The following is a 25,100-nucleotide window of genomic DNA, read 5'->3' as shown; positions in this document are numbered from 1 at the left end:
GGTGAACTGGTTGTTGGAAGAAATCATTAGGGCAGAGAACCGGTTGTTAAATTATTTGAATCCCACTACTGACTAGGGGTGACATGATAGCAGTGTTCCAATATCTCAGGGGCTGCCACAAAGAAGAATGGGCCAACCAATTCTCCAAAGAACCTGAAGGCAGGACAAGAAGCAATGGATGGAAACTAATCAAGGAGAGAACCAACCTAGAGTAAGGAGAAATTTCCTGACAGAACAATTAATCAGTGGAATGGCTTGCCTTCAGAAGTAGCGGGTGCTCCATCTCTGGAGGTTTTTAAGAGGAGATTGGACAGCTATTTGTCTGAAATGGTATAAGGACTCCTGCTTGAGTAAGGGATTGGATTAGAAGACCTTCAAGGTCCTTTCCAACTCTGTTATTCTATTCGTCTGCTCCATGCCTTTTTTAGCTGGACTGCAGAATCTTTGGCTTTGGCTTTAATAAGGTCTGGATTTTTTTTTTGAAGAGGAACACCAAAAAGTTTAATTATGGTAAAGAAGATAATGCCAAATTATATATTGTTAGGCAGACTAAGTTTGGATTCCAAAGTTCTGAAATTTGAGGATATACTGTGTTTCCCCAAAATTAAGACCTTCTCTTATATTTTTTTGAACCCCGAAATAAGCGCTTGGCCTTATTTTTGAGGAGGTCTTATTATTTTGGGGCATGTGGAGCAAGACAGGGCTCTTCTTGTCATCTTACCTGATTTCCAGCTCTGTCTCCCTAACCCTAACCAGAGGAAATGGTGGAGACCAGCTGCGCATGCAGTTAAATATTTTCAGGGAGGGCTTATTTTAGCGTATGAGCTCAAAAGCCCGATTGGGCTTATTATCCAGGGAGGTCTTATTTTCGGGGAAATGGGGTAGGATTCACAATCATGCTTAAACGAAAGAGAAATCTGTAATGGTGTTGGTATTTCTTTTAAGTTGATAAAGGGGCTGGTTAGTAGTGATTATATGAAGGTTAATGTTTTAGGGTTTTTTTTATAGTTAAGCTCTCAAGTCTTGATTAGAATTGACAAGAGTATTTAGAATTTGCTCAGATCTTGATAAAGCAACCCAATTTAGAAATAAAGATCATATACTGTACCTTAGCTGTGTATCGTGATCATATTTTACAGGATATAGATCCTAATTTCTTTCATTATCTATAAAGAGAAGTAAAAAGAAATGCTTTGATAGTCTAATGATCTCTCCCTCATTTAAAGCAGATATGAATAGCAGGAGAATAATGCGACTTCTGGGACTTGCCCCAGATATTTATTGAAATGTGTATTTGTATTATTTCCTGTGTAATTCATCTTGCATGAATAACAAAATTAAAGTTATTAAAATTCAAGAATGAAACTACAATGCTGCAAAATATTTCTAGATAGCATTATCCATTAAGAAAGGAAGTGAAAAACAGAGAAAAATTAATTCATAGCATTCACATAGAGATAAGTTTAGATGAAAATATCAATCTTTAATAGGTGCCCAAAAGACATGATTTTTAGAAGAAACAGTCCTAAGATCAGACATTAAGTCATTCCACCTGTGGCAGGAACTTCTATTATAGTCTTGGTGTGATTGCCCAGACTAGTAATAGAGAAGCTAAATTGCCAAGTTTCCTATTCTGGCAATCCTCTTTTAAGGTTTTATATGCCAAAAATTAAACCATGAATTTGCTCCAGGGGCAGTCAATGATATGTTTTGTGGTAGGTTTGCTGAGGATATCTGTAGAAAATCAATATTTTCATGCTGCAGTTGCAAGGCATTCTGGGATTGTGCTCTTGAAGATGAATTTCATGTATCAATGATACTTCAGTGCCCCAGGGATGCAAAAACAACAACAACCTTTGAGACTTTGAAAGACACACACACAAATTGAAGCATATGTTGAGCTGTTTATTCATCTTGACATAATATTTCAATATACTGCATGATTTATATTGATATATTGACCATCAATTGTGTTGTAAATGTTGTACCTTGATGAACGTATCTTTTCTTTTATGTACACTGAGAGCATATGCACCAAGACAAATTCCTTGTGTGTCCAATCACACTTGGCCAATAAAAAATAAAAATTCTAAAATTCTAAACATGTATTTTGTGCCTTGTTGGCTCTTATGTCTTAAATTACAAGGTAAACCTTGAGAAGATGTTTTTCAATTTTTCCCCCCAAAAAAGTTCTTGTTATGTATCACCTTCCATACTTTGGTTAATATGTGCATTCACATCTGATTGATACGGTGGCTAAATGGATACATTCATGTATGCAAGCAACCCTTTCGATGTAACATAGAATGTAATGAAAAAATTGGTATGTAGAAGGGTGGCTCCCTTAATGTAGCTGAGGAAGATGTCTCTGGGATTCAAGTGTCTTTTCTTCTTCTCTTCATCCTTTGTGTTATTTATAATTACTGTGTTATTGATAATTATTGTTGTTGATATTGACGTCATAGTTGACATGGCTGCCCAGTTTTATTAAAGGATTGATAGTGTACAATATTTGCATTCATATCACAGTGTATAGTTTAAATTATATATAATGTAGAGTGATTATTTACTATAGGGCTGTTTCCATTTCCCTTCCCTTCCTTTTTGCATTTTTTTTCTAGTCATAAAACAATACATTTTACCCTTTCTTTCAAATTCACCTTGTTTCTATATCAAGGGCCACCAGATAAGCTTTCCCACTGGAAATTATAAAAGAAGAAATCTGACATGTGAGCAATACTTATCTAGACTGGAAGTTTTATCACTATTTGGAAGTAATTTTTTTAACAGGCTTCAGTACGTTTTGCATACAATCAACTATGTAAAGTTGTGTCAAGGAGGACAATGAGTTGGAAACGATCTCAAGTCTTACATTTCCTAGATTCATATCTTAGATGATGGGAAGCAGCATTTGGTTGGTTTTTAGCTGATGTTGCATTTCCTATGAAAGATCAGTCTTAGCGTTTGAGAGTTCAGATTCATGTAATGTGATAATTGGATAAAAGTTGTGGCCAACAACATTTTCACCAGTTTTCATCTGTTCCCTCATATATATCTTTGTAAAAGGCATGTCTAATTATTTTTTCTACAGAACTTAACTTGGAATTCATTTTGGCAAGACTAAAAAAATACAAATGTCAAAAATGCAGGGGCCAAAGTATTTCATAGGTTTGGGGTTTAGTGCCTATAACATGATTATTTTTTTCAACCTCACTTTGAGGCACAATTCAAAGCATGAGTATTTCTCCCAAATTGAGTTCACACAATGGGGTTTAAAGGTGTAACATCTTATTTAAATGACAGCAGTTTTAATCTGTTAATTGCTCTTACACTTGCGGGTGTTTGGTTTGGCTGTAACAATAGCAATAGCACTTAGACTTATATACCGCTTCACAGTGCTTTACAGCCCTCTTGAAGCAGTTTTATAAAGACAGCGTATTGCCCCCAACAATCTGGATCCTGATTTTATTGACCTTGGAAGGATGGAAGGCTGAGTCAACATTGAGCCTGGTGAGATTTGAACTGCCAAATTGCAGTCAGCAGAAGTAGCCTGCAGTACTGCACTCTAACCACTGCGCCACCCCGGCTCTTAGAGCTGTAGATAGAGATCTGTAGATAGTGGCATTATCATTTTCTGGAAATCCTTTGTTCCTAAATTTGTATTGATTATAATTGATGGTTATTTGTTTATGTTGGACCCTGAACGAATGGAATTTCCTCTCTGAGTGAATTTCTGCCTCACTGTTTAGATAAAGAGCACGCCTGAACTTAAAATTGAACAGAAACCTGACCACATCGCCAAATACTGATGCAACCTTACTTAATAATAATAATATCAGAGTTGGAAGGGACCTTGGAGGTCTTCTAGTCCAACCCCCTGCCCAGGCAGGAAACCCTACACCATTTCAGACAAATGGCTATACAACATTTTCTTAAAAATTTCCAGTGTTGGAGCATTCACAACTTCTGCAGGCAAGTCGTTCCACTGATTAATTGTAAATATACTTGTAAATATTGTATCTCAATAAATAAAATAATGAAACACTATGTTCCATAATAGGATATGATTGAGACATTGCTTTCTTGGATTGCTTATTTTGGTTAATTTAATGCCTTTTGACTATGATTTGTGTTTGATGTTCTGTTGTATAACTCTGGTGATTTTGGCTAAAAATGTATTTGAAAAATTCATCGTAACTCTGGTTGTTTTGCTGGTTGGTAAACCTTTTGCTTTTGCTTTTCTCATTTGGAGGAATGTGAAGGTAGATATGGATGCATGCCATGTTACAGCCGATCTCTTAATGTCAGAAATAAAGGTCAGAACCCTGGAGCACAACCTATCTTATTTATGCAAGTAAAATTGTCACATTCAGCCTCTTATGGAATGTTATCAATCAGGCCAAGATGTACTGTTTTTACAGGCTGCCCATGAACAAATATAGATTTAAAAAAGTATAATCATATGGGACATTTCAAATCAGTTCACATGCCTGTAAAAGGAGGCAGGGGCTTTGTCTGTCTGTCTGTCTATCCATCCATCCATCCATCCATCCATGTCTCCAGATTGCCAGGATTACCTGCCTCTCCTAATAACAAGAAGTAACAGTCATTACCTCTCCTAATTACAAACTGGAGTGCCAAATGCTGATAGAATTGGAACTAAGATTTGATTACTAAAAAGAAGGAAGTGGTATCTACACCAGAGGTGTGAGCTTCCCTAAAATTTTGATCTGGGAAATCTTCCAAAAATACCACCTGCAAATTACAATAATTTATATAGAGTTCTTTGCTTAGTTTTATTTTTTTCAAACTTTCTCTGACTTTACTATTTGTAATTATCCTGTGCAAATATGCATATGTTGCATATCTAATGTAGGGTGTACTACTTTCTGGACAAAAGTTAATATCTGGATGTGATTTTACTCTACCGTTGGACCATAGACAAGTGAAACATTTTTTTTTTAGATTTTATATATAAACAATGTGATCATAAAGTGTGATGTCCTGTGATCACATTGCTTAGCAGTGGCAATCCCAGTAATTCCAGTTGCTGTCATAAACCCAAAATGCATGGAGCATTAAGTAGAAAGTGATGGGAGTCGTGGGTGAGACCCTGGCAGAGGCTGCATGCGAATTGGGGGAGCCAGGGAAGGGGGCAGCCGTAGCACCATGTGAGTATAGGAAGCAGTGGTGGGATTCAGCCAGTTCGCACCACTTCGGGAGAACCGGTTGTTAACTTTCTGAACAGTTTGCAAACTGGTTGTTGGAAGAAATCATTATGGCAGAGAACCGGTTGTTAAATTACTTGAATCCCACCACTGATAGGAAGCCCATGATAAGTGGTTGCTATGTGGGGTGGAGGGATCAGTGCTTCATGACTGTGGGAAAGCCATATACCAGAGTGACCTCCCTGATGGCTTCCTCATTATGGAAAGCTTGTGGAAAGCTAGCAGGGCAAGTAAAAAATGCTGATCACATGAGCATAAGAGTCTGCGATGGCCAAAACTTCAAGGAGCAGCCCCTTTTTCCCTCCAGTGCTGCTGTAAATTTGAGCTGTCAATGAATGAATGGATGGATGTAAGCTGCGGGCTTACTTGTACAGAAATGGATCGTTTCAATGTAGAACCTACTTTATCTCTCAGATTGTTAAGGTGAAGATCTTCCTCCAGTTTTTACTAACCGATTGTGTAAAACAGCCATTCATTTGCTTGACAGCTGACGAATGTGCCAGAATGTAACTCTTCCTTCTTGGGAGCTGAAGATGTCCATAGAGAGAAGCTAAATCCCTACATCCTGGTTCACTGAACATACTCAATAGCAATAAAATACTTCTCATCAATTGAAGAGTAAAAATGGAAATCCAAGGATGAAGTGGAGTAGCTTGGAGAGAGAGAATGCCAGCTGAAGAAGTCCCATTATGATGAGAGTAAATCACAGCATTTCGTTGCAGATCTCACTTGAAAGACTGTTAGCTCCATTCTTCTCTGAACAAAAATAAAATAAAATAGGTGTCCTATATTATTCTTACCTTGGTTCCTTCTCTCTCTCTTTTTTTTGCTGGCAAAATTGACACTTGTCAGTTTTGAAAAAGAACTGCTGCCCTTTGCAGGGATATTCAGTTGGAAGATGCAGGCAGAAGATTTGCATGCTATCATTTAAGATGAGAGGAAGGAATGAACTAAATTAGTTTTCCCAGTACTTACATTAATAAATATATAGATTTCTTAAACCAGTATGGCAGAGATAAATTTAGCACTGATAACGCTTTTTTAAAAAAAAAAGAATGAAAATTAGAGGAGTTGTACCCAGGAGATTTTTCTGGAAGTGGGAGAATCATTTGATGTGGTGCTCTAAGATAACATTAAGATCTTGGATTGTGAGTTGATACCTTTTATGGGATTTGCTCAAAGATGTTTTCATTTTTCAAAGACAAAATTAGAAGTATGAATAGAGTTGGTCTTCAAAGAGAATGCCTGATGAATCACGGTGGCGCAGTGGTTAGAGTTCAGTACTGCAGGCTACTTCTGCTGATCACTGGCTGCCATAAATTTGGCAGATCAAATCTCACCAGGTTGATTCAGCCTTCCATCCTTCTGAAGTCAGTAAAATGAGGACCCATATTGTTGGGGACAATAGGATGACTCTGTAAACCGCTTAGAGAGGGCTGTAAAGCACTGTGGAGTGGTATATAAGTCTATGTGCTATTGCTATTCACCTACTCTTTATCTGGATTCATCTGAAAATATTGGATTGGATTGGATTGGATTGGATTGGATTGGATGGTATTTAAAGTGCTGAAAATTAGGAAATGAGTGTATCTTAACCCTGCTGCTTATTCCAGGACATTTTGGATATATGGACTCTTATCACCTATCAGTTTCAGTTAACGTAACCATTGGTCATAGACAGAAATACCTGTCTACGACTAGTACCATATAGAAATAGGAATATTTTAAATAGATTTCATAGAGATTTTTTCAAAATTTCTTACAGGAGACCCTGACATTCTCCTATGTGGAATGTAATATCTTTGCCCTAATTTAGCAGACATTTTCAAAATAGTTTGAGCTCAAAATGTTGTGATTTGTAAATACTCTGTTCTGACATCACTATTCCAAAACACCACATTCTGGGCTGCAACAGTCCAGATAACCTCTAGATAGCAGCCAAGAGGATACGGTAAGCTCTTAACTCTACAATTTTGCAACCCAGTGAAGAAATGTTCTTCTTCTACCTCATGATTTATTCAGGCCTCTTGCCCAAAGAGGTTCTTAACCTTTGTTTGGGAACAGCAGGATTTTGCTATAGCTTGAAGATTTCGTTGCAATTTCCATACTTTCAATTCCCATCTTGGCAGAAGAATGTGTTGAGTGATTATTGAGCATGGCTGAATGAGGAAACAGCTGGGCCTGGGTTGCGTGTCAGTGATTGGAAGAAGTGTGTGGGAAAGATAGGCTGTTGAAATAAAAATGAGTAAATCACTTTCCCAGTTACATTAGCCTAAGGTTCAAACAGGCTTGCTGACCTTGGACCCGTGCAGCGTGACTGAGAACAGTATCTAATGGGTTATTTAAAAACTATAACTTCCCCATCTGCACACACACAAAAAATGGTGTTTCTAGGCTGTTGTAAGCTTGAGTGTGTGTTCTCAATGTGGAACAGTACTTACACAGAGATTTTACTGAACTACTATTACCAGAAAATTTTACAGGGTAGTCCTCATTCAGCGACTGTCTCATTTAGTCACCATTCACAGTTACAACAGTGATGAAAATGTAACTTTACAACCAACCCTCACATTTATGTCTTTCATAGCTCTGTAAAGCAAAAGAAGGCTGAAGTAAGGTCATAAACAAGTCAAGATTTTATTTAGCAATCCTTTTTTTAATGACCAAGTTGCTGGCCCCCTGTGAGGACTATCTGTATTGTTACCTACCTTGGCTAGGATTTCTGGGAATTGTAGTTGAGCAACATCTGGAAGACAGTACTGAAATGAGCAGATGTTTCTTCAGATGGGTAATAGTTAAGTAGCTTTATTACTTCGTAATTTATTTTATGATGTTTCGTACATTTGCACCTCCACATATGATTTGTATCCAGGGGCCATTTGGGAGACTGCCAAGAACTAGGGAAGTGTGCTGATATAATTTAAAGTAGAAAGTTGTAAATGAAAATAGGGCGTTTAGCAAATAGTTATCCTGCAACAGGCTCCTTGGAGTGCTAGCTGCTCATGTGAATAAGCTCAGTGAAAAGTAGGTCATGTTGTAAGAACAGATTAGGCCCTGGTTCATGTTTTATTGACTTTAGTTTTTCAGTTAGATTGGCTTTTAGCTAGTTAAGAGTGTTTTGTCATTTTAATGGCTCCTTTAAATAAAAGATGGAGTGGGGAAATTAGATTTCTCCCCTTTATTCACTACGTTTTGAGCTCCATATTTGGAAAACCAGAGTAGTAATGTATATCATTTTTCTATTCATTGTCTTTCACCTTGTCAATTTTTAACAATCATTACAAAAACAGCTCTGCTCAAAAGGCAACTGCACAGATCAAGTTAATTCTAAGAGGGTGAAATTTATTTCCTAGTGTACATAGACTGAGGTACAGCTCACTCTTCCCAAAGCAATTCTGAAATTACTTGCTGATAATTCATGACCCGATCCATTTGTGTTTTTAGCTTTGTGCCTGAATGTTTAGAGAAGTCCTTGGGAATTTATTCTAATGGGTCCAGCTTAGTGCCTTTCAAATGTATGCAAACGTATTTATTTTATTATAAAATAATTAAACACTCTCAATAGCTTACAAGATGCTGTAGTCCAAGCACATCTAGTTGATGAATGATATCTCAAGGCTTCTTGATAAAGTTAGGAATGTAAAAACAGTTTTCCTGATGCAATCAATCTTTGCATTACAGAAGAACACGGGATATGTTCAGGTGGTGCAGGCTTGTCTGTCAAGGCAGTAGTAGTGAGAAGGACCAATTGATTTTCAGTTTTTGGCTAAGGTCAAGTGTAGTGCTGAGGATCCTGTGGTTTTAGCCATCTTTATCATATATTTACTCATGCTGAGTTGTCCAGAAATGACAGATCAGCAATATTTCTGAGAACTGTCTGGAACTATGCCATCTTTTTCTAAATTCTTTGTAAAGAATTAATAGTCTAAACAATCCCTTCATGTCACTGAAGAGAAAAGTGGGTGGATTTTGTTTATATGTAGTAGTTTTTTTTTACCTGTAGTAAAAAAAAAGTGAGTTAAACATTTTTACTGGATGTTTGGGAATGGAAACCCTATTGGCAAGGGTGTAGATTATGTTCCAGACAACCTTCCAACTGAATGCATAGAGCAGTGATGGCTAACCTTTTTGTTGTCATGTGCCGAAAGGACGCGCACCCACACCCATAATGCAATGCATGCATGACCCCCCCATTCCCCCAACCCCCGTGCATGTGCACATAACCCCCCGCAGTCCCCCCAGCCCCCCCGCATATGCGCGGCAGTGACTCGAAAATCACCTGGCCGGCGGGAAGTGCGCACGCATGCGCAGTAGAGCTGAGCTGGGGTGATGACTTGTGTGTCATCGGAGAGGGCGCTGCGTGCTACCTTTGGCACATGTGCCATAGGTTCACCATCATGGGCATAGAGAATAGATGGCAGGAAGAATGAGTCAGTCTTCATCACTTCATTTTCTATCAGGTTTCAAGCTTCTACACCTGCCTGAAGAGGACAGAAGTTGTAGCTTTTATCAGAGTAAGTTTCCAGTATAATTTCTGTTGTACTAACTAGATCCGATTGCACCGTTCAATTGCCCTGTACAAGTGTTACGATGAAATAAAAGTAACAGAGTTCAGTTGCATCCAAATTTAGGAATGGCTAGACAGGTTCTGGAGGATTATTTTCTATTCCTCTTTCTTATTTTGCACCTAGACTCTATAGGGTTCAATTAAGTAATGGAAGCCTAAGACAAGAAAGATAGAGTTAAAGGCTTAACCCTTTAAATCCAGCCTTCCTTAGTTGCAGCACAGTTTACAAAAAACAGGCATCTTGATGTTCTCCAAGGAATATGGATTTCTTAGGGCTCCAAGATCTGGATTGTAAAATTCAATATGGTCATTAGGTGGCAGTAGAGAGATTTGTTTCTCAAGCAGCCTTTTGGTGCCATCTACCAGTAGTAGGGCTTTGGATTTTTGTAGCCAGATCTAACAGCCATAGGATTTCTATTCTTATGTGTTCCAGTAATATGGCCCAACTTGGGAGTTCTTGTCAGTATATCTGGAGGATATTATATTGTCAACTCTTGCAATGAATATGCGTCCTTATACACAACCAATTAAACAAGCATTCCTCAACTTAGCAACATACTGGCTAGGGAATTCTTAAGAGTTGAATTCCACATATTTTAAGTTGCCAAGTTTGAGAAACACTCCTCTTGAACTATAGACCATTATCCAATGGTAGGGAGGTAGTATATGCTTTTCTTCAACTCAAAAATCTTAGAAAAATGAGAGTGAGTTTTATTGGACTTATTGTATTTAATCAGACAACCGTTGATAAGAGATGGTATTAAGAAACAAATGCGGATATTTGACCCAGGATCAATCAGTGTTAATTTGTGGGACGATTTAGGATAATTAGAAAGCCATGGTAATTTTTTTAATGAGTTGATTACAATAACAGTTTATTAACAGAAGGTTTTGGAATTTTCAGCTTGTCTTTTTTATTATTGTTCTTTCTGCTAACTATTTTGTTATTAGAGTAGTATACAGATGACAGGTTAACAACTTGCAAATGAAATTAGTCGTTTTAAATTTTTTGGGTCTGTTTGCCAAAGGGTGGGAGTAATATTTTTATATTTTAACATTTTTGAATAAAAGAAAGAGGCGCTCTCGCTTGTGCATGCACATGCACTTTCCTCCTCCCACAAAAATATCCCCTCTTTACCCCCCCTTCCCCCTGCTCTGGGCCACCAACCCGGAAAGATTGGGGAACTTTGCGTCAAATTCAAGACCCAGGGGCCCCGTGGGGTGCTTAGAACCAGCCTGCGGGGCCATCCTGGAAACAGCAAAGGACCAGCCTGCAGTGCCTCTGCCAGCGAAAACTGAGCTTGTGAGGGCTGCATGCGGCCCTCCCAAATTCCATTTTTGCTGGCAGAGGGTTACAAGAAGCTGTCGCAGGAGCCCGTTTTCACTGGCAGAGTGTTTGGGCCTCACAGGAGCCCCCACAAGTGATGTCATGGTGGCCACACCCACCCTGGCCATGCCTTCCTCCCCACCGAGGTCAGACATAACCCTGATGTGGTCCTCAATGAAATTGAGTTTGACACGCCTGCATTAAGCCATCCAGGATTCTAAACTGGCCAACTTTCTCATCATTTCTTGCCATATTAACATTACACAGATTTCTAGACTGTTGAACGCTGGATAAGACTTGCCATACCGGAGACCACTCTTAAAGGTTGTTATTTCAAAGCTTTTGAAATAACCTAATGGCTACGGTTGGTCATTAGCGAAAAGGTAATTTTGCTGATTGACAACATGCAGCAAAAATAATAGTAAACACATTTACTTAGAAAGGTTTGACATAATAGATGTTTTCTTGGAAAAATCTCAGGGAACAAAAGAAGCAAGTTTCTGAGCAGCGGCACATGAGGTTGTGAATTCATTTCCAAAAAAATGGGTGGGAAATAGTGTTTTTTGGCTATAGTGCATGAAAGCTCTAAGTGTTGTTTTTGTATCTTGGCCTGAATTTCTTGGCTGTAGGAACACAATTCAGGGACATGATTCATCAAGTAAAATTAGTTGTCAAGTCATATGAGGGAATAAGGTTTTCCCCAACCATTTTTATTTTTTTTTAAAAAAAAGATACAATTCCTGTTAATCTTCCACCATTGGGGGCAAGGCAACTTCTACAAATCAACATGAAAATGATACGGTGTAAACATAAAATCTGATAAATCTAGAGCAGAACTGGTTCCTACAGATTAAGTGTTTCTGGCTTGTAATCATCTGCAAAAGAACGCTGGAAATCCTGCAGAGAGTAGCTAATTCTTATTAGCAAAGCATTGCCTTGACAGTAGTAAATCCTTTAGCTGTTCCTCTTGGAAGGGGAACGGTCTGTGAAAGGCAATTGCAATTTTGCAGTGAATGCATGAATAAAACCGATAGTTGGATTAGTAGCTACAAGGAACAAATGTTAGTCAACTTTTAAAATATCAAACACTCTTCTTACTTCAAAACTCCTTGCAGTTGAATAAATTTAGTAACCCGTGATTACTTTCACTATTCCATTCTTCCTAGCTCTGGTTATTTTGGGTCTCCTTTCTCCTTCATGATAGATACTTGATGCAGGATACTTAATGCTCTCCTTCTATCAACTGTATAGTTGAATCTCTGGTACTTTGGAGAGCTGTACAGTAGATTCTGCCCACATATATGGCACCAAGATATATCATGTATTCATTAGTCTTCCAACTCTGTGGGGATTAAAACGACTCTTAATATAAAACTGACCAGTGAATGATCTGTCCATGATAAAGGAATTACACAAACCTCACTCACTTTCAGATTATCAGGTCTTGGGTGAACAGATACCAAATCTAGTGTGTGGTCTGTGGCATACCAATTAGGACATATAGATAGTCTTTATGACAGACATGAAATCCTTATTGAGCTACTTCAACATGGGCACTGAAATTCCTTGAGATACTTGAGAATCCTCTCACCAAACTGGAAGCAACTCATGATGCTCATATATATTTCTTTTAAAAAGTTGGCCTGCCTTACAGGTCTTCCTAAGTGACTTTCTAATGTGCTGCCTGCAGTCAGTCAAGCTGAGTATATGTTGTCTGTTGGTTTTGTTTGTAATTCTACAGTGCTATGTATCTTTCTTTCTTTCTTTCTTTCTTTCTTTCTTTCTTTCTTTCTTTCTTTCTTTCTTTCTTCCTTCCTTCCTTCCTTCCTTCCTTCCTTCCTTCCTTCCTTCCTTCCTTCCTTCCTTTCCTTTCCTTTCCTTTCCTTTCCTTTCTCTCTCTCTCTCTCTCTCTCTCTTTCTTTCTTTCTTTCTTTCTTTCTTTCTTTCTTTCTTTCTTTCTTCCTTCCTTCCTTCCTTCCTTCCTTCCTTCCTTCCTTCCTTCCTTCCTTCCTTCCTTCCTTTCCTTTCCTTTCCTTTCCTTTCCTTTCTCTCTCTCTCTCTCTCTCTCTTTCTTTCTTTCTCTTTCTTTCTCTCTCTCCTTCCTCCTTCCCCCCCTTTGTGTAATGCACAATTTGAATTTGAATTGTGCATTTTCATTGTAGCTTTAGAATCATCCCTTTCTCCTCTCCAATTTTCTTTCCTCATTTGCAGTAAATAGTGTGAGTCACACTTTAGTACCACTGTGTAACAAAAGTTATACTGGGATATAACTAATGAAAAACACACACACACACACACACACACACACACACACACACACACACACACTCTTAGAGAAACTATTACTGTCATAAGCACTTCTGCAGCCCAGCAGTATTTTTGGAAAAAAGCAGTCTTTATGTGGCTGTCAGAAATACAATTCATTTAAATCACATACTTTGTTTTAAAAGGTAATCTGGAAAATGGGAGCAAAAGAGTGAAGAAAACGATGGCAGTTCACGCTTATTAAAGGTATACTTATCTTTCCCAAAGCGCCTGAGAATTACATCTGTATTCTCTCTTGGCAAAGGAAACATTACGTTAAAAGGGAAATTAATCCCAAATTTAACAGAATACTTGGGGAAATATCTGTGAAACACATGAAAGGCAACATGCAGTTTTTAGAGAACTGATTTTGTGTGTGTGTGTTTTAAAAAATACATACAGCCTTGATTTGTAAAGCCAGTAGTAGCACTACAGTGTATTTCTGCAAAAGAATAATGTCCATGTAAAAAAATACTGCAGTTATGCTAACCACAGTATCATAGGTAACCAGATAATTAATATAGTTTATATCCCAAATTCCTAGAGCCGTGGTGGCACAATGGTTAAAATGCTCCTATTTGCAAACTAACTCAGCCCATTGCCAGGAGTTCGATCCTGATCGGCTCAAGATTGATTCAGTCTTCCATCCTTCTGAGGTGGGTAAAATGAGGACCCAGATTGTTGAGGGCAATATGCTGAGTCTGTAAACCGCTTAGAGAGGGCTGTAAAGCACTGTGAAGCGGTATATAGCATATTTTTCACTCCATAAATCTCATTCCCCCCTCCTCCCCCAAAAGTGGGCGGAAATGTCTGCGTCTTATGGAACGAAAAATTCGGGCTGCAGTGTTGGGGTCTTTTACAGTGCTGAACCCCCGCCCCTTCTGTGTTTGTCATTGCCCGTTTTCCTCCTCTGAACCTAGGTGCATCTTATGGTCAGGTGCGTCTTATAGCGCGAAAAATACGGTAAGTCAATTGCTATTGCTAAATATAAACTACCTCACTGTGATCACAGAGTTGTGGGCGCTGGGAAGCGCTGGATTGTAGGAATCCACGTAAGGCCTACCAGTCTACCTTCTGCTGTAAACCATCATTAATAAGAGCCCACCATCTCTCTGGGTAACCGATTCCATCGTCAAACTGCTGTTATGTGATGAAGTTTCGTTTCTCAACCATCCATCAGAATCAGCCTTCCTGTAATTTAACTATTATTATTTTAGGCCCAGTACTCTGCACCTACTGAGAACAGATGCCTTCAGTTTTTACTGCTTTAGTGTCACGTCCCTTCAGCTATTTGAAGAGCTCTGTCCTAGTCCATCAATTTTCATTTTTGTTCTGCCAGAAGTCTCAATCACAGAGCTAAACCAATTTATGCCAGGAGCCCAAAGTTTAGCCCAAAGGTATATCCATTTAAAAAAAACAACCACCAAGTAGCAAGTGATAAGAAAAGTTTTATTTCTGAAGAATAGGAAAGTGTCTCCCAGTCAAAATGACTAATTCAGGGTGAAATGGACAAAAATTCCATGGCACTGTTGTAAGAGCTCCCTCAGTGTCTTTTATCAAAGAAAACAGTTGTGTTGATTTCCCCAAATGCTGTCTTCCAGGATGTTTTTTTCAATTTCCCAATCAAGCCTAAATCGTAAGATTTCTACAAGATCTTGTTCCCGAAGTCTAAGAGAGTCAACACTACCCTGATTTCCAGATAAGTCAGAGTCAATTAGATATTAGAGTCACGTAGCTGGGCAAGTAACATACCTAATTGCAAGTAGTCCTCAGCTTACGACCAGTTGCTTAGGACCGCTCAAAGTTATGAACATACCTTCTCCTGTTAATAGCAATAACACTTAGACTTATATACTGTTTCACAGTGCTTTTACAGCCCTCGCTAAGCGGTTTACAGAGTCAGCCTATTGCCCCCAATTTTACCGACCTCGGAAGGATGGAAGGCTGAGTCAACCCCTGAGTCTGGTGAGATTTGAACTGCCTAATTGCAGGCAGCTGTGGGCAGCAGAAGTAGCCTGCAGTACTGCATTCTAACCATCTGAAGTTCAGATGGCTGCGCCCCCTAGTCATGTGATCACATTTCAAGCTCTTAGCAACTGGTGCACATTTACTGCTGTTTGCAGTGTCCCAGGGTCAAGTTACAGCAATTTACAAAACCCCCCCCCCTCAACCAGCATTTATTCTGGTTTCTGGCAAAAAAGTGCCTATTGTAGGCAAAGGATTTGTTTAATGACCACTGCAAAAAAAAAAAAAAAAGGTTGCAAAATTGGCTGCGGTTATATAGTGACATGCTTCATTGCTGGCATGACTTAACAATCGTTATTCTGGGCTCAGTTACATTTATAAGTTGAGGACTGCCTATATGGAGATTTTTAGTCATCCAGGTCATGGTTGTCCCAAAGGTGCTTTTTCAGGAGGCAACTAGACTGTTCTTGTTTTTTCTTTGAAGACGTTTCCCTTCTCATCTAAGCTTCTTCAGCTCTGACTGGATGGTGGGGAATGGAAGGATTTATATTCCTTGCAGACAGCTGGTCATTTGCATCCTTTTAGAGAGTCGTTGAGGCACTTGAAAGTTTAGCTGTGTCCTCAGGGTCACCTGAGTAGTGCAAATAGTTCCTGTAGACTGCACGTTTTTTTTTCCCTTTTCTGGAAATCCGTTCATACTCTCACACCATTTGAAGGGTGTTCCTCCCAAAGTCCATGGCTAAAAGTCTATAGAGATTCTCAGTCATCAAGGTCATGATTGTCCCGAAGGTGCTTTTTCAGGAGGCAACTAGACTTTTCTTGTTTTTTCTTAGTGGACTACCTGTTATGTCCCCCTCCCCACTTCACAGAGCAAACGCAAAGACGCGTGTCTCCCAGTCTTTTTATTTGCTACAGACCTGATTTTCTTCAGTTGAGGAAATACTTGGCAGTGACTGTGCAAAGGCCTGCCAAGTTCTGAGTCCGTTATCTCGTGTCAGAGATCCGTTGCCAAAACTCACTGACAAAGTCCTTTAACCCTCCAACAACCGAGCTGCAGTGCACCCTTGGTAGCTTTTTTCCGTCACAAGTGCCATATGGCAGCTCCACCCACTTTTATACACTGTGGGATGTGGCTCAGTGACTCAGCAATCTCTGAGCCTATCACACCTTTTCCTCTGCTGCGCACACTTATCTTTTCGTTGCTGCCTCGGATCAATCCAGGATTGATTGTCAGCACCTGGGACTTGAGGCGTTACCAGGGAGGAGGAGGGTGCGGGAGAGGGAGGCCTTGTCAGCTTCTCCTCCTGGCCTGCAGCTGGAACTTGGGGCGGTGCCAGCGAAGAGGGTCCTGGTGAGGGAGGCCTTGCTGGCTCCTCTCCCTCACTTTCTCAGTCACTCTCCTCCATGAGGACAGGCTCGGGGGGCGGAGTCACAACACTACCTGTATCCATGCTGCAGGATGCTTAAGGAGAACTCAAAGTCAATATGACACAAGCCACTTCTCTCTTGTCTTCAGGCAATGTGTTCTAAAACAGGGGTCCCTAACTGCTGGTCCATGAACTGGCACCAAACTACAGCATGCCAAAAACCGGGCTGCGCAAACCAGCAAAGCCCCATCCGTGGGATGCAGGCAGCACACGAAACCCCGTCCCTTCTGATCCGCAGAAAAACCTTTCTCCATGGAACCGGTCCCTAGTGCCCAAAAGATTGGGGGCCGCTGTTCTAAGATATATATGGCCTTACTGTATGTAATTGTTTAAAAGTCTTTGGTATCCTAAAAGGCAAAGCCATGGATTTGTCAGTGGCATCACTGAAAGCCGCTTCCAGCCAATCACCAAGGGATGCTGCCTTGAATACTTATGAACTATTCCAATGTCTTCATGCACTTTGCACAATAAACCGGAGATTTTTGAGATGTGGGTACAGCCATTGCTGAGGTCCTCACATCTGAAAGAAGCCCACTTGGCAGAGACTGATCGACTACATTTTAAAGTAGCTACAGTAACCTTCATTACTGTCTAAAAATAGGCCTCTACTTACATCTTTTAATTCCAGTCTAATTAGCAAACTGTACAGTAACCCAAAGCGACTGAAATAGCTCAGAGAGCAAATGAGAAAGAAGTGCACCAGTATGGGTAATGGACAGTCTGCTGAATTTGGGCAAGGGATGGAGATCCCGGCTCAGCTATAAAACTCACTGGGGAGCCTTTATTATTTATAGTATATTTATATTCGTCAAGACTTTAGAATATTCATAACCTCCTTGGCCTACAGTGAGGAAGCAAGGAGGCTGTTCATTCATAATGTTCGTTTATGGTGCCTCTTACGCATGCATGGAGAAATGCATATGGCAAATGAACCATTCATTCCCCACCCTACAGATGGAAGAAATATGTTCTCAGTAGCTCTACCGACTCAATTATATCTGGTTTTGAACAAGATCAACAAACTAAGGTGTATTTTTAAAAAAAGTTCTATCCATGTCTCTTATTTAAAAATAGGTTTTCTGTAATATTCAATTGAAAGCAGGCATGGATGAAAATACAACTAAGAGAAGAACAATATATGAAAATCTGTTTATAATCAGTATGTCAGTGTTCCAGAAAAAAACCCCACTCCCAAGTAAAACTCCAAAGCAAGCATCTTTCAAAGTTCTATTTACTAGGATAGGTAAACTGGCACATCTGGGAAAATCCGAATCTGAGAGGTCCAGGTTTTCCCTCAGTAAATCAAAAACCCCTAAACCATCCCCTCACTTTTCAGTCGATCACATGCTCCAATCGCCAACCGTCCCATCTCGAGACAGCACTCCGACCACTCCTTCTCCAGATGCAGGATTGGCCTGACCTTGATGGACAGGAAGAATGCTATTATGTCTAAAGACAACCCCTCTACTAAATCCCTCTCCTCCTACTTTCCCACACATGAGAAAGTGGCAGCACGGAAGCTTCCGGTTTAATATGACTTCCAAAGCTGACACAGTACACTTAAAAACATGTGCAAGTTTTCAGAAGTGGTTTGTCCTTGCTGTCTTCTTCCAAGGACTGAGAGAGGGGGACAGGATCAAAGTCACTCACTCCAGCTTCATGCCTATGGCAGAACTAGAATTCATTTCCTCCCGATCAGCTGGGACTCGGGAGACAGAGAATAGATGGAGGCGGGGCCAGTTAGAATTTTTACTACTGGTTCTCCGAACTACTCAAAATTTCTGCTACCGGTTCTCCAGAACTGGTCAGAACCAGCTGAAATCCACCTCTGCCTCCAATCCTCATTGCAGTATTCAGCTCTTTACCATAAGCTCATCCTCTTATTATTCCAGATCATTTTATAACTTTTTAGCCATCGAATGTGGTATAACCATTTCTGTATGGACATCAGGGAGCGCCAAGGTCAAAGGTAAAATGGGAAGTGATTTCTCCAATGCCAATGAGAGCAGTACAATCATGTGATGTTCATTTGAAACCAACTTAAACATTTCTATGTTCCTGATGAAGATCAGGAACATAGAAATGATATAATACAAATCAAACCTTCATACAGTTTCATTGTACACAGGTTGTGCATTGACAATAAAGGTTTGATTTGATTTGATGATATAATGCAAACTTAGTTAAAGCATGATGCTGCCTATGTTCTGGGAATATGGATGCATGCACATTCGCATATAAGTCCTATTAGGTATGCATGCTCAATCTTAAGTGGCAGCATCCTATAGAATTTCTTTTTTTATTGGCCAAGTGTGATTGGACACACAAAGAATTTGGTGCATATGCTCTCAGTGTACATAAAAGAAAAGATACGTTCATCAAGAACTCTAAGGTACAACACTTAATGATAGTCATAGGGTACAAATAAGCAATCAGGAAACAATATCAAGATAAATCGTAAGGATACAAGCAACAAAGTTACAGGCATACAGTCATAAGTGGAAGGAGATGGGTGATGGGAATGATGAGAAGATTAATAGTAGTGCAGATTTAGTAAATAGTTTGAGGGAATTACTTGAAGGAATTATTTGTTTAGCAGAGTGATGGTGTTCCGGGGAAAAACTGTTCTTGTGTCTAGTTATTCTGGTATGCAGTGCTCTGTAGCATCGTTTTGAGGGTAGGAGTAGAAACAGTTTATGTCCAGGATGCGAGGGATCTGTAAATATTTTCACAGCCCTTTTTTTGACTCGTGCAGTATACAGGTCCTCAATGGAAGGCAGGTTGGTAGCAATTGTACATTATGGTATTATATAATTGCCTTTCCCTTCATCAGATTTTTAGAATTTGGCCAAAGAGGATGAGAGTGATGGTTGAAAAGTACTTTTTAAACCAAGCTGAGCTTTCAGTGAAATAATTCCTGTGAGAAACAAGACAACTAATCTTGGGAGATGGAATTAATCCAATTGCTTCATCAAAGAATCCGACACTGGCTTTCTAGGTTGAAATCTTTCGAACCTGGAGCACAAAGACCTTTTTAAAGGTCAAGCACAGCACCAAGTAAAATCTGCTCTTGAGATTATTAAGGATCAAGACTTGCTTGCAATATTAAGCAGATTTACATTAAGTCTAAATCTCTCCCCGGGCATCAGAGCTGTAAACGCTCCCATTTTGGCTACAATCATAAATCAAGCAGTATTCAGGCATAAATCTGTGCGTTGGCTGTATGGCACACACAAAAGAGGAGGTATTTTTAAGGCTCTTGACTCAATGACTGTTAAATGTAATCCTGTGTCATCCTAGAGAGAAAGGAATGTTCAGAATGATAAATAATTCGCAGAATGAAATTGCCTGCATTCAGTACGGAACACAATAAATCAATGCCATTATCGGAGGGAGCTTTGCTGGGCAGAGCTCTGAAAAAGAGAATGCATGCCCAACAAATGAAACACATTTGAGATAATTGTTTGGGGGTTGATTAGATGATTATTCTTTTTTTTTCCCCTTTAGTCCAAGAATGATTTGACATGCAGCCATGTACACAAGCACACACACACATATTACACTCTTGCAGCTAGCTATAGAGATAGAAATCCGCACTGCCCTAGATTATTAAAATATGATGATTCATTATCCGGTTGTAGACAGCAGATGATAGTAAGCTTATATAGCATTTTTTTAAAAAAATAATAATTAAACCAGTGCTTTTTTAAAAAGAAGAACTGCAGTCACTGCCCTGAGAACAAATGTGAGGATAGCTTTAACTACGTGGATGGATGATGTGCATTGTACATATGCTGTCATGTTAAGGGCTTTTTAAATATCCCCCCACACCAGAAATGAAATCCAGCAGGTTCTGACAGGTTCTGGAGAACCGGTAGCGGAAATGTTGAGTAGTTCGAGGAACCAGCAAATACCACCTCTGGCTGGACCCAGAGTGGGTTGGGAATGGAGATTTTGCAATATCCTTCCCCCAGAAGTTTTCACTGGCAGTGGGTTGCAGGAGGCCGTAGCAGCCAAAAACGGTGCTCGGGAGCTGGCAGAGCGCTCGGGCCCCCATGAGGGATGTTGAGCTGGCCACGCCCACCCTGGCCACACCCACCCCAAGCCCCCAGAGGTCAAACACAACCCTGATGCGGCCCTCAATGAAATCGAGTTTGACACCCCTGTATTAAGTGTTTTGGCAAATAAGATATTGACTCTGGTTTTCTCACCCCACCATTACAGCAGTAAGCGTGTCAGGAACAAAGAACCAGGAACACACTGGCTGAGTTCAAAGCACTGAAGAATTTATTGTTGCTACCCATACACAAGAATCTGGTCAACTAATGGTCGAAGCTAAATTGGGACTAGATAAGGGTCAGTGGAATTCATGGGTGGCTAGATTTGAGTCTCTTGTGGCTGCACATTAGTTCGAAACTTATGATACGTTTAACCTCACCTTAAAGCTCCGTCTGGTCATCTCCTCCCAAGAGCTTTGAAAATATATGAATACCCCTTCCTTTTATTTATTTATTTATTTATTTATTTATTAGATTTCTAGACCGCCCTTCTCCCGAAGGACTCAGGGCGGTGTACAGCCTTATTAAAACACATAGGAACACAATACATTTAAAATACATTTAAAATGAAATATTTAACCGGCCAATTTAAAACTAAAATGGTCAAACGACCGATATAAAACCCTAAACTATAAAATTATAAAAAAATTAATACAGTTTAAAATTCAATTAAAACTAAGTTAAACTAAAATATCAAATTAAAATAATATTTAGGCTAGTCCCGCCTGATTGAATAGCAGAGTCTTCAGTTCCCGCTTGAAGGTACGGAGGTCGGGAAGTTGGCGTAACCCAGGAGGTAACTCATTCCATAGGGTCGGTGCTGCCACAGAGAAGGTATACTGGGCACAGTCTTCTGGGCTTGAGTAATGCTAATCTGAGTTTGCTAGCTTTCTGGATGGTTTAGTTTTTTACACTGAATGCAACACTTCTGGTTAGGCTGTAGTCGATGACTACGTATCCAGAAAATGGATATATTCAGCAGCCAGTCAGCTGCATTTTATGAAAAATGATTTGTATGTCTCTGTAACAATGAAGAGAAGTCTTGAAGGCTCTCTTGGGGTCTTTGTGTATCAATTGTAAAGAGCTACAGCATCTGTAGCCATATAGGAAATACAGGAATTAAACGTGCAATCTTTATATCAAAAGCAGCCTATTGGCCAAGTGTGATTGGACACACAAGGAATTTGTCTTGGTGCATATGCTCTCAGTGTACATAAAGAAAAGATACGTTCATCAAGGTACAACATTTACAACACAATTGATGGTCAATATATCAATATAAATCATAAGGATTGCCAGCAACAAGTTATAGTCATACAGTCATAAGTGGAAAGAGATTGGTGATGGGAACTATGAAACGATTAATAGTAGTGCAGATTCAGTAAATAGTCTGACAGTGTTGAGGGAATTATTTGTTTAGCAGAGTGATGGCCTTCGGGAAAAAACTGTTCTTGTGTCTAGTTATTCTGGTGTGCAGTGCTCTATTGCGTCGTTTGAGGGTAGGAGTTGAAACAGTTTATGTCCAGGATGCGAGGGATCTGCAAATATTTTCACGGCCCTCAATGAAATCGAGTTTGACACCCCTGTATTAAGTGTTTTGGCAAATAAGATATTGACTCTGGTTTTCTCACCCCACCATTACAGCAGTAAGCGTGTCAGGAACAAAGAACCAGGAACACACTGGCTGAGTTCAAAGCACTGAAGAATTTATTGTTGCTACCCATACACAAGAATCTGGTCAACTAATGGTCGAAGCTAAATTAGGACTAGATAAGGGTCAGTGGAATTCATGGGTGGCTAGATTTGAGTCTCTTGTGACTGCACATTAGTTCCAAACTTATGACATGTTTAACCTCACCTTAAAGCTCCGTCTGGTCATCTCCTCCCAAGAGCTTTGAAAATATATGAATACCCCTTCCTTTTATTTATTTATTTATTTATTTATTTATTAGATTTCTAGACCGCCCTTCTCCCGAAGGACTCAGTGTGTACAATATATTAAAACACATAGGAACACAATACATTTAAAATACATTTAAAATGAAATATTTAACCGGCCAATTTAAAACTAAAATGGTCAAACGACCGATATAAAACCCTAAACTATAAAATTATAAAAAAATTAATACAGTTTAAAATTCAATTAAAACTAAGTTAAACTAAAATATCAAATTAAAATAATATTTAGGCTAGTCCCGCCTGATTGAATAGCAGAGTCTTCAGTTCCCGCTTGAAGGTACGGAGGTCGGGAAGTTGGCGTAACCCAGGAGGTAACTCATTCCATAGGGTCGGTGCTGCCACAGAGAAGGCTCTCCCCCTGGGGGTCACCAGCCGGCACTGTTTGGTTGATGGCACCCGGAGCAGGCCCGCTCTGTGGGAGCGCACAGGTCGTTGGGAGGCTATCGGTGGCAGAAGGCGGTCTCGTAAATAGCCCGGTCCTATTTTGTTATGAAGGGGGTGATTTCAATGTGCTGCAATCCTGAGCTACTAAAAGCTGTGTGTGTGGCCATACCAGCCAGTCATGGGAACATTTCCTCTGCTAATGGGAGAGATTGTCAGTCAATATCATTCTTTGTCTTTCAAACGCATACGGACACACTGAGACACAAGCACGTACATTCATTCCCTAATAATGTAGGATTGGACCAGACAAAAGTGGCTCTTATGCTACACGTGGCTGTGTTCTTACAATATACTGTACTGGGCATAGTCTTCTGGGCTTGAGTAATGCTAATCTGAGTTTGCTAGCTTTCTGGACAGTTTAGCTTTTTACACTGAATGCAACACTTCTGGTTAGGCTGTAGTCGATGACTACGTATCCAGAAAATGGATATATTCAGCAGCCAGTCAGCTGCATTTTATGAAAAATGATTTGTATGTCTCTGTAACAATGAAGAGAAGTCTTGAAGGCTCTCTTGGGGTCTTTGTGTATCAATTGTAAAGAGCTACAGCATCTGTAGCCATATAGGAAATACAGGAATTAAACGTGCAATCTTTATATCAAAAGCAGCCTTCGTCACATGTGCTCAGGGCAAGGAACTTGCTTTGTATTGCTACATTACAGTTAATTTATATGGACATTTCTGCTAGACTTCATAGCTGAGAGTGGACCCATTGAAGCAATTATAGGTAGTTATTTTCTATGGGCTGAAACTCCTGCAACCTTCAAGGCAGGGCTGTCTACTTTGATTGGTGCTGATGCATTTGTCTACCTTACTCTTGACTCCCAAGATATTTTGAATGATAGAATAGACTAGAATAGAATTTTTATTGGCCAAGTGTGATTGGACACACAAGGAATTTGTCTTGGTGCATATGCTCTCAGTGTACATAAAGAAAAGATACGTTCATCAAGGTACAACATTTACAACACAATTGATGGTCAATATATCAATATAAATCATAAGGATTGCCAGCAACAAGTTATAGTCATACAGTCATAAGTGGAAAGAGATTGGTGATGGGAACTATGAAACGATTAATAGTAGTGCAGATTCAGTAAATAGTCTGACAGTGTTGAGGGAATTATTTGTTTAGCAGAGTGATGGCCTTCGGGAAAAAACTGTTCTTGTGTCTAGTTATTCTGGTGTGCAGTGCTCTATTGCGTCGTTTTGAGGGTAGGAGTTGAAACAGTTTATGTCCAGGATGCGAGGGATCTGCAAATATTTTCACGGCCCTCTTCTTGATTCGTGCAGTATACAGGTCCTCAATGGAAGGCAGGTTGGTAGCAATTATTTTTTCTGCAGTTCTAATTATCCTCTGAAGTCTGTGTTTTTCTTGTTGGGTTGCAGAACCGAACCAGACAGTTATAGAGGTGCTATCATAGCCTTGCCACAAACCAATTTAATATCCTGGATTCAGATTTTGCTTTTAACCCTTTTATTCACTTCTTTTTAACGCTTTCATTTTATTGGCAATGGGATTTTTCCCATGTATTTTGCTGGGGACCAAAAATAAGTCAAAACAAAATGTTGTCATCGCGTTACTTAGAGAATCTCTTTGAATCTATCCCTGAGGTACATTTTCAGTCCTTGTTCTGCGGAGATCTGATGGTAACTCTAACCCAAACCTTATTTTCATTAGAAAACCTCTAAGAATTTTTCTCAAGAATTAGTTTTTGGCCAAGACTTAACCCTAATCATAATAGTAACCCAAATCTAACCCTACTTTTATTTTCAGTGACAATGGGATTTCCCCCGTGTTTTTTTAATTGGGGATCAAAAA

The 25,100-nt window shown here is 39.6% G+C and overlaps 1 protein-coding gene and 1 long non-coding RNA gene across 7 annotated transcripts in view; one reads left to right on the top strand and one right to left on the bottom strand.

Moving 5' to 3' along the window:
* TNIK (TRAF2 and NCK interacting kinase) overlaps nt 1–25,100 on the top strand; it is a 365,479-nt gene that overhangs the window by 119,256 nt on the left and 221,123 nt on the right. The window lies entirely within an intron of this gene.
* Nucleotides 1–25,100, bottom strand: part of LOC131200833 (uncharacterized) — a 43,876-nt gene that overhangs the window by 10,863 nt on the left and 7,913 nt on the right. The window contains exon 2 of the long non-coding RNA XR_009155708.1: nt 1,109–1,166. This is a non-coding gene — a long non-coding RNA (uncharacterized LOC131200833). The remainder of the gene's footprint in view (nt 1–1,108; nt 1,167–25,100) is intronic.

This window comes from Ahaetulla prasina, chromosome 6, assembly GCF_028640845.1.
Source record: "Ahaetulla prasina isolate Xishuangbanna chromosome 6, ASM2864084v1, whole genome shotgun sequence".
Classification (NCBI taxonomy): Eukaryota; Metazoa; Chordata; class Lepidosauria; order Squamata; family Colubridae; genus Ahaetulla; species Ahaetulla prasina.
This window is presented reverse-complemented; position numbering and strand designations above follow the sequence as displayed.